The sequence below is a fragment of the Lycorma delicatula genome, chromosome 13 (genome assembly GCF_047948215.1).
Source record: "Lycorma delicatula isolate Av1 chromosome 13, ASM4794821v1, whole genome shotgun sequence".
Lineage (NCBI taxonomy): Eukaryota > Metazoa > Arthropoda > Insecta > Hemiptera > Fulgoridae > Lycorma > Lycorma delicatula.
The window spans coordinates 47,950,121-47,962,507 of NC_134467.1; positions in this window are offsets into that span (position 1 = coordinate 47,950,121).

Sequence of the window (12,387 nt, forward strand, 5' to 3'; positions counted from 1 at the left end):
ACTACTAGAAAGTGCTTCGTATTTATTTTATTGTATATGTTTTGTAGCGCCATCAGTTGAAACAAGTAAATAGAATTGGCATCATACTTTATGATAATCAAGCCAAATTGAAAAATATTTTAAACTTGTATTTCATGTTCAGTTAGTTTTTAATTTTATAGAAAAGCCATAATCATAATTCACCTGATATTTTTACACATTTCTGATATTAAATATACACTTTTTTTTTTAATCGAAAGTACATAAAATTTTATTTCATTACTTCTGATATTTTTTCATAATTTTTTTTTATTATATATTGTAATAATTTTTTTTACAATCAGAGGTTAATAATTATTAATAAATCAATGTATTTAAATTAAAAAAAGTTTTAAAAAAAATCCGATTTGAACCAATGTGCCTTCTCCTTATACGATCCAAATATTTCATTAATTAAAATTTCATGTGGCTATAACTCTGGAACTAATGAAAATAAGTACCACTTATCGTTGAAAAGCTCTCAATGAGGGCTTATTACTCCAGTTAAAAAAAGTCCAAAATCCAAAGTTTTTGATTTTGGGCTTTTTTAAATACTTTTGTTGCTTTCGATTTAATTAAAACTAGTTTAGTATCCCAGTTAATTATTTTAAAATACTTCAAATAATTATTTTTTCTATTCACTTTATTGCTGCAGCTCGCAGATTCCGAAATCGCGGTCGGTAGATTGTAAAGAGCTCGTGTCCGATTTTGAATTCACATTTATCACAAAATTATCGATGCGCTCATCATATAAATGTTCATCTTCAATGTATTTTCTTTCAACGTTGACAGCGTGCTCGCAGACATTCCTCCAGTCGACTTCAGACACTTTACGAAATTTCTCTTCAGCTAACTTAAGAACGTCTGACATGTTAAAAGTTGTATTTCTTTTAGCTACTTGTATTTTCACTTGACTCCAAATCAGTTCAATGGCATTTAAGTCAGGGTAATAAGGTACCTACCGAAGAACTGTGTGACCATAATTTTCGAAAATCTCATCTATTAGAAATTTCTTTTGATTTTGTTTGTGTAATTTTATATCATATAATTCAGTTTTCGTCGTAGCAGAACAATTATTTTGTTGTTCGGCTAACCATTTTTATCATATCGCATTTTAAAGAGTTAGAATTTGGCTGTTTTTGTAACGGAACGTTGTGATACGATGCGTTATTTAGTACAATGACCGACCGAAGAGGTAAGTTGGGAATACGCTTCTCCCGTAACCATTTGGTGTACTTTTCGGAATCCATCGATTTGTGATAATCTCCTTTCATATTTGAATCATATATAAGTAAAGCGTAGTTAATTAATCCTTTACTACAGCGGTATAAACAATTATTAATAGTATGCCCTTGGTTACTGGTGTTTTCAATCCCTCATGAAGGTTTCCTGTGTCTACCCACAATTTTGGTGTCGCATGACTATTGTGAATTTAGGTTTCTTCTGCGTATATAATTCCTTCTTCGCGAAACAGGGAAATTTGTCTTAGAAATTTCATTCTTTGCATTTTCATGTCGTGCCATTCTATTACTATTTTCCTGTTGTCTTCTGTTTTTTCCCCCATCTAAATCCCATTTTACATAATATTCTCTTTAAAGATCATTCACTCCATTTGAAATTAATTACAATTTTGCGGGCTTTTCGCATAATTCTCTTCACACCAGGAACGCATTTTTCGGTTACATAAAACCTATTTATTAAATTCCTCAAAGCATCCGCGTCAAACGAATCTAAATTGCACACAGTACTGCGGCGATTTATACGTTTTCTCGGCGAAACAAACACAGATCGCTTCTAAGTTTAATTTCATTTCTCTTGTGCTTTAATTTTTTTGGATCGTTCGTTCTGATGCTTTTGTCGCTTAAAAAACCGTATTCATCACTTCAGTTTTCCTCTCTATTCCTCGGGTATTGTTTTGTAAGAATAAATTGTAAATATTGAATATAATTCTTTCAGCTGTCCTACTGTACCTTTTTCTCCTAACTAGCGTATTTTAAAAGAAAATAAGTGTTGAATTGAAATATTAGAATTTTACATGACAGAATTTATAACAAAGCCTTAAATGAAAACACAACAAATATTAAAAGTATATCGCTAACAACTAATCAGTTCATTATGTAAAATATACACCGTAATAAATGTTTCTATAATAACCACTTGTAGAACATAATTACAAACTATGTATGACATATATTTGTTCACAGCACATTGATTAGAATAGATTAAAAATTAGAAAATGAAATTCTTAGAACTGGATGTTGTGTTTACAACAATTCATAAACAGCACATTAGTCATGTATGATTTATGAATGATTCTACTATTATTAGTTGCTATACAACAGCAAGTAGACCTAGATCACAACAACAATATATAATTTAGAATAAAACTGAACAATTACGTACGCTACAGCAAGTTTATGAATCCTGTTTTTCATATATTACCATACTACAAAAGACATATAGAAAATGACAATGTTTTTAGTTTTCTTGTGTAACAGAGACCAATGCATGCAAAATGCTAGTACATAGGCCTTCTGTCCCGGCTCCAACATATGTGCCGGCGAGTCTACACAGACTCGCCGGCACATTTTTGTTCCCGCAAAAAAATTTATATTAAACGTCTACCCACGGAAAATAGAAAATACATTTTTTTCTATTGAATTTATTGATTAATTTTTATAAATGAAAAACCAAAAGAAAATTAACGCTATTTATTAAATTTCGTTTACGGAAAGTATAATTGCCCCAGCGAATCTACGAGCTTTTGACGTCACATGCTGACATCTCATTATATTATTGTTTTCCAGAACATTATTTTTGCGCGTAATTATTATTTTTAATTCATTTTTCGACTTATAAACAATACGGGCGCCCAAAAAATACATTTATGTTGCGTGTTCAATTTTTTCTACTAGAGTAGATTACATGTCTAAAAATGCTTAATGATTCAATCTTGTAGACGATAACAATTCCTTAATCAATGACAATGCTGTGGTATTATGTGCAGCTATATACAAATTTATACATGCAGTTAGAAATGATGTCTTCCGTCACGATTATATTTAGATCCGTCATTCGTAGTACACAATGTGTGTATAAAGAAATAAACTTTAGTCCAGTATATATCGTTTCAGTGAACTAATTCGGATAGCGTTTTTGTGCGGTCTTTTCATTTTATACGAGGTGTGTGAGAAAAGTAGTGAGACTGACTTTTAACTTACCAAAGTTTTTATTTTTTCAAACAACAATATTATCCCCTTCAAAGTAGTTCCCTTGGGCATCTATACACCGGCGGAGTCGTTGTTCCCACTCCTGGTAGCAGCGCTGGAAGGCATCAGCTGGTAGGGCTTTTAACTGGTCAGTCACAGTCTTTTGAATCTTCTCCAGAGTTCTAAAATGAACACGTTTTTAAAGCACGTTTCAATTTCGGGAAAAGGAAAAAGTCACAAGGACTCAAATCAGGTGAATAGGGGGGTTCAGGAATCGTAGGAATGCGTTTTGAGGGAAAAAATTCCCTGAAGGAAATGGCCGTGTGACACGGGGCATTGTCATGATGAAGCAACCGCTTGTCTGCTACGTTTGGTCTCACGCGAATCGCTCTTTTCCTGAGCCTTTCAAGGACACCTTTGTAAAACACTTGATCGACGGTTTGCTCTGGAGGAACAAATTCTTTATGCACGATATCCCTAATGTCAAAAAACCAAATCGGCACGGTTTTGATCTTTGATTTGCTGATTCGACATTTTTTCGGTCGAGGAAATGACGGATTGTGCCACTCTTCGGTTTGACGCTTTGTTTCAGGATCGTACTAAAATATCCAGGATTCATCTCCTGTGATCACACGATTGAAGAATTCTTGGTCATTGTCAATCCTCTCAAGACGATCAACGCACACGTTTCTTCGATTGCCCTTCTGTTCCGTTGTGAGGTTTTTCGGCACTGATTTCGCACAAACCTTTCGCATGTCCAATTCATCTGTCAAAATTTGATGTACGGTGAAAGCGTTTTAATTTAACTGTTCACTCATCATCCTTATTGTTAAACGACGGTCACGCTCAATGTTTTCGTCAGATTTTGAAGTTGAAGGTCTCCCTGAGCGAGGTTGATCTTTAACGTGTTCTCGGGCTTCCAAAAATGATTCGTGCCGGCGGAAAACTTGTGCTCTTGATAATCAGTGTTCCCCACAGGCCTGTTTCAACTTTTCAAGGTCACACTCGCGGATTCCCCAAACTTAACACAAAACCTGATTGCACAACGTCGTTCTAAATTCCGATGCTCCATTTTCGTAACACACAACTTCACTAATGGCGCTGTCAAAAATAATAATGTGTTGGCTGAAGGGAGTTGAAACTCGTACTCAGCATGTTGAAGGGATGAACAAACCGGTCTAGCACAGGCCGGTAGTCACAGCGTTGTCAGATCGTTCGCAGTGTTACCAAATTCATTACGTTTCTCACACACCTTGTAATCACTGATTTGTTTTTTTGTAAATTTTCTAATATATTATGTTCGTTTTATTTTTGTTCGTGTGTTATTAGTGTGGTTTTTTATGGCAGAATTTAAATCCGTAGTTAAGAAAAATAATTTAGGAGTCTAGCACGTGAAATTATCAATAATGTTTATGATTTTATGAAAAAAGAAGCACAAGTAGGCAAATTGACAATCAAAAATGCGAAGAAAGAACTGCTACTGCTGCTTGTGGGATATCAAGAACACAAGTTCAAATACTCAGAAGAGAAAAAAATGACAAAATCAACATCGCATTCGTGTTCTTTCAGCACGCCGAAAAATTATAAACAACGTTTGAGACCTGTCAGTGGAATGGACAGTTTTGATTTAGGTGCAGTTAAAAGAACAGTTAATGAATTTCATTCAAAGAAGAATGAATTACCTACTTTTAAAAAGATAAGGCAAGAACGTCAGTCATCTATTGATTTTAAATGCATTAAATCAACTTTAGCTATTATTTTGAAAGAGTTAGGTTTCAAACGGCATAAAACTGAAAATAACATAAAACTTTTAATCGATAAATCCGATATCAGGTTGAACAGAATCGATTATTTACAGGCGATGACTAAGTACAGATAAAGCGATGCTGCAATCGTTTATTTGGATGAAACGTTCGCATTGTTCGACAAAGTCGTGGTCTGATGTTATTGTTGAGAGACTTCATGTACCGATTAATAAAGGTGACCGTTTACTAGTAATTCATGCTGGAAAAGAAATCTGTTTTATTCTGAACGCATTACTAATTTGGAAAGCCAGTTCAAAAAGTGTCGACTACCAGACTACCATGACAACATGAATACAGAATTTCATGAAATGGGCGCGGAAAAAATCGATAACGGTTGTTGATAACGCCCCTTATCACAATACAGGTAAAATACGAAATTCTAACTCCAGAAGAAAAGATATGACCGATTGGCTGGAGAACCCCCATATTCCGTATAGTTCAAAAATGCTGAAACCACAGTTATATGAATCAGTAAAGTTAGATAAAACTAAAGTACAAAAATATCACTTGGATGAACTTTTGAAAAAGATAATGGGATTGCACCATCCTAATTTGATCCGATCGAGATGGTATGATCAGCCGTAAAAAGACATGTGGTGAGTCATAACACAACATTTTCTTTCACAAATGTTGAAAAATTAACTACGGAGAAAATTAATTCCACAAATGAAGACGACTGGAAATCCTATCGTGAAAAAGTAAAAAATATTGAAAAAAGTATGAAAAACTGAAACAATTGATAGATGAAATTACAGAAGTTATATTATGCGTGTAGACTCTGATAGTGAAAGTGATTCGTTTAGCAAGGATGGTTAACTTGGAAGAAGTTTGAAGTAGGTGCATGAAGAAAATTCAAGTAAGCTTTTGTTTATTATAAAAAATTAATAATTTAGCACAAATAAAGGTTATAAAATAATTAATTACGTATCGTTTATAATTAGTAAATTTAAATATGATAATTACTACAGCGTACAATATGATAATAAGTAATACTTCGATTTGATACGTGTAGTTGATGTTTTCAGCCCGAATAGTAATACGCAGTTTGCTCATGATGTCACAAGCTCGTACATTGCTTTCTTTTTCCTGTTTGGTCTCCGGTAATTACCATTCAGATAATAAATGAAAGGATGATATGTATGAGTGTAAATGAAGTGTAGTCTTGTACAGTCTCAGTTCGACCGTTCCTGAGATTGTGGTTAATTAAAACCCAACCGCCAAAGAACACCGGTATCCACGATATAGTATTGAAATCTGTATCAAAGTAACTGTTTTTACTAGGACTTGAACGCTGGAACACTCGACTTCCTAATCGGCTGATTTGGGAAGACGCGTTCACCGCTAGACCAAGCCGGTGGGTTTCGTACATTTCCTAGGGCCTAGGATACGTAACTATCTTTAACAACGTGATCTAGTCAAAATATCACCACACAAAAAATAACACCGCTCTCTTGATTTAAAAATAATCGACTAATTATTTCACATACATACTAAGATATAAACGGTTATAGCTAGTCTTGAGTATTTAATTACGAAAAATAAGGGTTTTCGTATGGTAATTGTAAAACAAAATGTTATATTAAATCGTAAATATTAGAAAATATATAATGAATAGTAAAATGAAATAAATTTTTAAATTAAATGTTAAAGTTACCTGAAAAAATTTAGGCCTAAATCTTCAAAGATCGTTAAAAAAGGTGGTAAAAGAATCACTGAGATCGATTAAATGGTTTCTGATAAACAAACTATCATTTGTACAAAGTGATTCTGATTTATGAATAGAAAGACAAATCCGATAACATTATTTTAACTTGTAATAAGATTCTTTGTACAACAATAATAAAAAAAATGATTTACGAACAGGAAATGGAAAATTTTTATTTGTGAATTGGATGAATAATGTCAAATAAACAAATGAAATTATTTAATATTCGCTTAGTCATTTCCTTGGTGTCTTGTTTTATTTATTTTATTTTAAGACTAAATTACATACGTTAAGCGGCTTTATTTACAATATTTCAACACATGTGTTTGTATACAGTAACATCATTTAATAGTACGATATACTATACTAGTACTTGATAATGAATAGACGTAAATAAAAGATAGAAATTCCAGTCGGAGTTATAAAGGTTGTTAACTTTATAAACGTTATATTAACTTATTGGACATTTTTAAATCTAAATATATAAGTAAAATTTTATACAAATTCTCAATTTCAATAAACGGTTTATTCAGAATGCTAGAGGGCCGCTTGTAGTATTCGTGGGTCCCAGGGCAAAACTAAAAACCCATCGGGTTGGTCTCTAGTGGTGAACTCGTTATCGCAAATCAGCTGATTTCGAAATCGAGAGTTCTAACGTTCAAATCCTAGTAAAGGCACTTACTTTTATACGGATTTGAATACTAGATCGTGGGTACCGGTCTTCTTTGGTAGTGGGTTTCAATTAAACATAAATCTCAGACATAGTCGACCTGAGACTGTATAAAACTACACTTCATTTACATTCATGCATATCATCCTCTGAAGTAATGCTTTACAGTGGTTCCGGAGGCTAAATAGAAAAATATAACAAAACTAAATAACGAGGCCTCTCAGAAGAAATAGAAATGAAAAGAATCAAATTTGTAACGCTCATCAGGTTACATTCGAAATATAATTTTATTATTCTAGACACATGGAGGTCGCCTTTTAAGTTATTACAAACGACTACTAGATGGTGTTATTGAAATGTGACAACTATTGTTGTAAAATTTGACGTTTTTAATGTTACAACATTGGCAGCTCAGAAATCGGCCGAATAGTTTTGTTTATAGTGAGCGTTTTAAAAAAAAAGTAGTTTTGGGAAAAAATGAAAATTTCACGTGAAGGTTTTCGTTGAATGATTTTTTACGATTTTAATAAGAGCATAACTAAACAACAACGCCTCGTTTCGTTCAACTTTTGGTACGATATACTATACTAGTACTTGATAATGAAACATCGAAATCGGAAAAGACATTTAACAATCGCTTTGCAGAATTTCGTCGTGCTCGTGCTTCCGTCAGTGATGAATTTCGTGAAGATCGACCAAAATCGATTGTTCTTCCAAAAAACATCGATGTTATGCGCGACATAATTGAAGAGGAACGACATTCTACTCGTACTTAAAGTGAAATAGAGGCATCGTTAGGCATAACGAAGACAGAGGAACGACATTCTACTCGTACTTACAGTGAAATAGAGGCATCGTTAGGCATAACGAAGACTACACAGTATATTCGATTTTGAATGAAAATTTAGTTGTGAAAAAGATCTGTTTCCATGTACTACGCATAATTTAACCGAAACTTAAAAATAGGCTCGTGTCAATCGGTGTAAGGAAATGCTTCAAAAATCCGTATACAACATCGTAAAAGGATGCAAAACTCTGATATATTCTTACAAACTGGAAACTAAACAACAATCGACTGTTTGGGTGTTCCAAGATGAACCGAACCAACCCACCGGGTTGGTCTAATGGTGAACGCGTCTTCCCAAATCAGCTGATTTGGAAGTCGAGAGTTCCAGCGTTCAAGTCCTAGTAAAGCCAGTTATATTTACACGGATTTGAATACTAGATCGTGGATACCGGTGTTCTTTGGTGGTTGGGTTTCAATTAAGCACACATCTCAGAAACGGTCAACCTAAGACTGTACAAGAATACATTTCATTTACACTCGTATATATCATCCTCATTCATCTTCTGAAGTATTATCTGAACGGTAATTACCGGAAGCTAAATAGGAAAAAGAAAGGAGATGAACGGGATCAAACTAAAGTGGTTCGTTCGCGAACCAATTCGAAGAAAATGATTGTTTCTTTTGTTATAGTGGACATGTAACAATTATTGCTTTAGAAAATCGAAGAACAGTTAATGCTGAACGACATACAACAATTCTTTATCCAGAAATAATCAATAAAATAATCAGGGAAAGCAACCGAAAACGTCACATCGTTTTTCATCATGACAATGTCAGCTCTCACACAGCACGTAAAACAATTAATTGATTGACGGAGAAAAAAGTGAATTAACGTCTCACTGCGCTTATTCACTTACTTTATCGCCTAACGACTTCTTTTTGTTCCCGAATGTCAAAAAAAAAAACGCGCGGACAGCGATTTTCATCACCACAAAAAGCTGTTGAATCCTTCCAAAACCTTGTTTTTGAAGGAGTTTAAAAAAAACTGTTTGAGAATTGGTTCAAACGCCTGTAAAAGGGTATAAATCTTAAAATGTAGATATTTTAAGAAACAATAAAACGATTTATACAAAAAAATTGTTTTTTCTTTCATTATTTTTGTAAAAACTTAAAAGGCGGTCCTTGTATGTATGTAACATTACAATATTTATTACAAAAATTATATAGAAAAAGTAACAGAAATCAGAAATACCCAAACCATCATACGAAAAGCACTAAATTAAATATCATTGTCAAGCCTCTCAAGAAGATCAACGCACACGTTTCTTCAATTGTCCTTCTGTTCCACTGTGAGGTTTTTCGGCACCGATTTAGCACAAACCTTTCGCGTGTCTAAAATTTGATGTACGGTGAACATCAAAATGTTTAAATTTAACTGTTCACTCATCATCCTTATTGTTAAACGACGGTCTGATCTCACAAGAACCCTCACGCGCTCATCGTTTTCGTCAGATTTTGAAGTCTCCCTGAGCGAGGTTGATCTTCAACGTGTTCTCGGTCATCCAAAAATGATTTCTGCCGGCGGAAAACTTGTGCTCTTGATAAGCAATTCCTCATAGGCTTGTTTCAACTTTTCAAAGATAACACTCGCGGATTCCCAAGTTTCACATAAAACTTGATTGCACAACGTCGCTCTAAATTCCGACGCTCCATTTTCGTAACGCACAACAAAAACACAACTTCACTGATGGCGCTGTATTGTTCCAAAATAAACAAATGGCATTCTCAATATTTTTATAGAATAATAAGTATATGTTGCTATTAGCTTACTTACCTGTTGTATTTTCACATTTAAACCACTTGAATGTTAATTTACAAGGATATTAAAAACATTTTATTATCAGAAGCAAACATTCTGATATATTTCCACTTATTCATGATTATATTGAGAAAATTTTGGATGATGAAAACACTATTATTCACCGCACTTTGGATAGCATAAAGATGCTTTGCATGAACTAAAAATTCAGTTTGTGTAGTATTTCCCAGAAGATAAAATGATTTCTCAAAAAAATGTGTACTGAATCCATTTAGTTAAAACACTGTTGCAGCTGATAAGTTAGCAATTGAGATTCATGACCAGCTCATTCAAATGTCTGCTCATAAAACGTTACAACTACAATTCTCATTTTAAGATTTAGATACGTTTTGGGTTGTTTGTCGAAGTGAATATGGAAATTTAGTCACAAAAGCATTGAAAATATTAATACATTTTGCTACATCTTACTTCTGTGAAAGGTTTTTCATCTACGGCTGCACTAAATCTAAATATAGGAATCGTCTGTCACTTGAAAACAATTTGCTTTTTTTGTATTTCTAACATAATTCCACATATGGAAAACCTTTAAATAAGAAACAAATGTAACCATCTCATTCATTTATTTTTTTTATATTTGTACTTATAAATATAAGTAAAATGTTTATAATAAATTATCTTTTTCTCATAAAATGGTTTCATTATTTTTTGTGTGTTAGGTTGTAGGCTAATTTTGCGCCTCCCCCTTTCATATCACCATTACTCCCATAGGGGTCGCCACCCCCCAGGTTGAGAAATGCTGCTCTACAAGATAAACCGCAATATACTGTTAGACCTGGTAAATTAATGGATTTCTGTTTAATTATGTGTGTATTTGTGTTACTTCAATAAACATTTTTATGCCCATTAATTGTTCCATTAAGCTTAAATTTTTTCCATTAGGCTTCATCTAACTACTAAATCCTAAACCCTTCATTTATTTCACACTTGTGCCAGTACCATTCACAAAACTGTATACTCTTGTCTGGATCATTTTAATTTAATGTACGCAGAAGTCTTGGAAAGTGTGATCACCACTTAATAATTATTAAAATTTTATGAACACTACCTTTGTTAATACCAGTTTCATGAAAACATTGCCTGTAAAATCTTTTTTGGGAAACGTGTAAAAGTTTGCATTATTAAAAGTGGCATTCTCATTACCCTTAGAAGTTAGTCTTTGCTCAGATTGCCTCTTGTTTGCGTTTCCTATTGTTCCATTGATTTCAAACTTCTCAGGAATTCTTGCAATCGTTACTGTTGTTGATGGTGGTGCTCTGAATTCCATCGCTTGATGTCTTTGAACCTTTTTAATATTATTCTCAGTTTTCCAATAATTCTTCAAAAGCCACTTCTGTTGGTAAAAACACAACTGAATTTCAGCCATATTTATTATAGAATAAATAACTTACAAACTAGCAGTGAGTGACAGTAATGAAAAACTGATATCTTGAAGTATCAACTGATATGGTTTGTCATTTCTATTCCTGTTTATCTCATAGCTATAACCATTCACACATTTGTTCAAAACATTCGGTATATTACTACACCGAATAATAATGCAACTGTAATATTCTCATTAGATAGAAATTAATGTGTAAACATGCAAAAAGATTTTCACTAAAATTTTACTAGAGATTTTTAACAAACTGAATTGGACTGGTAAAGAGAGTGGGTAGAAAACGACAGAACTACTTGAATTTTGCCGATGATGTAGTGTTAATTGCAAATAAGTATAAAAACTGAAGGAACTTGTTGAGTGACCTAACTGGAGTGTATATCAGTTGAATGGATAGTTAACCTGGTGAAGTGTCAACTAATTTCATTAAACCGCTTACTAGAAAGCTTAATGTAATGGGGGAATCTAAAGTTGATAAGGTTTTAAAAAATGATCTATATAAGTTATACTATTGGTATTAATGGCTAAGTTTAAGAAATCGCAGAGATATACCTTCGGGGTGGAGAGGAATTATACAGAGTAAGCACTGCTCTTGTGATATAAAGTAAACAAGAGAATGATGGAGTTGTTTGTGTAGTGAATTTTAGTTTAGATAAAAAGTAATAAATATATTAAAGAGTTGAATATTAAGTGAAAATATCTTGATACTTAAATTTTGTAAATAATATATAAAAGAGGACATTTTTTATTAATTTATTTGTAATCGTAATCGATAAGATAAGGTAATTTTTTTTTGTCTTAACTCTTTATAATTATTTCTAATAATTATAAAGAGGGTTATTGAGTTAGTAACTCAATATAAACTCAGCTATGACTTATTTTGTACTATTTATAACCACATGGCCAAATTTCTCTTTATAATAATGATTACTTGAAGGA